Source organism: Merops nubicus, unplaced genomic scaffold (assembly GCF_000691845.1).
Source record: "Merops nubicus isolate BGI_N331 unplaced genomic scaffold, ASM69184v1 scaffold45149, whole genome shotgun sequence".
NCBI lineage: Eukaryota > Metazoa > Chordata > Aves > Coraciiformes > Meropidae > Merops > Merops nubicus.
The window spans coordinates 1-208 of NW_008632538.1; positions in this window are offsets into that span (position 1 = coordinate 1).

Sequence of the window (208 nt, forward strand, 5' to 3'; positions counted from 1 at the left end):
TAAATATAAGATGTTGAAGGCTGTCATTCTTTTAAACAGATAATTGTGTATTTTAATTTTGTTTGTAAGATGTAAGAGAACTGCTGAGTTACGTAGTCTCAAATTTAAATAATTTCTGTAGATTAAGGGTTTGAAATAAAGAATCACTTCTACTTAACAGATACCTCAATTTATACCAGTAGTGGCTAAAAAAAAAACACAACAAGTA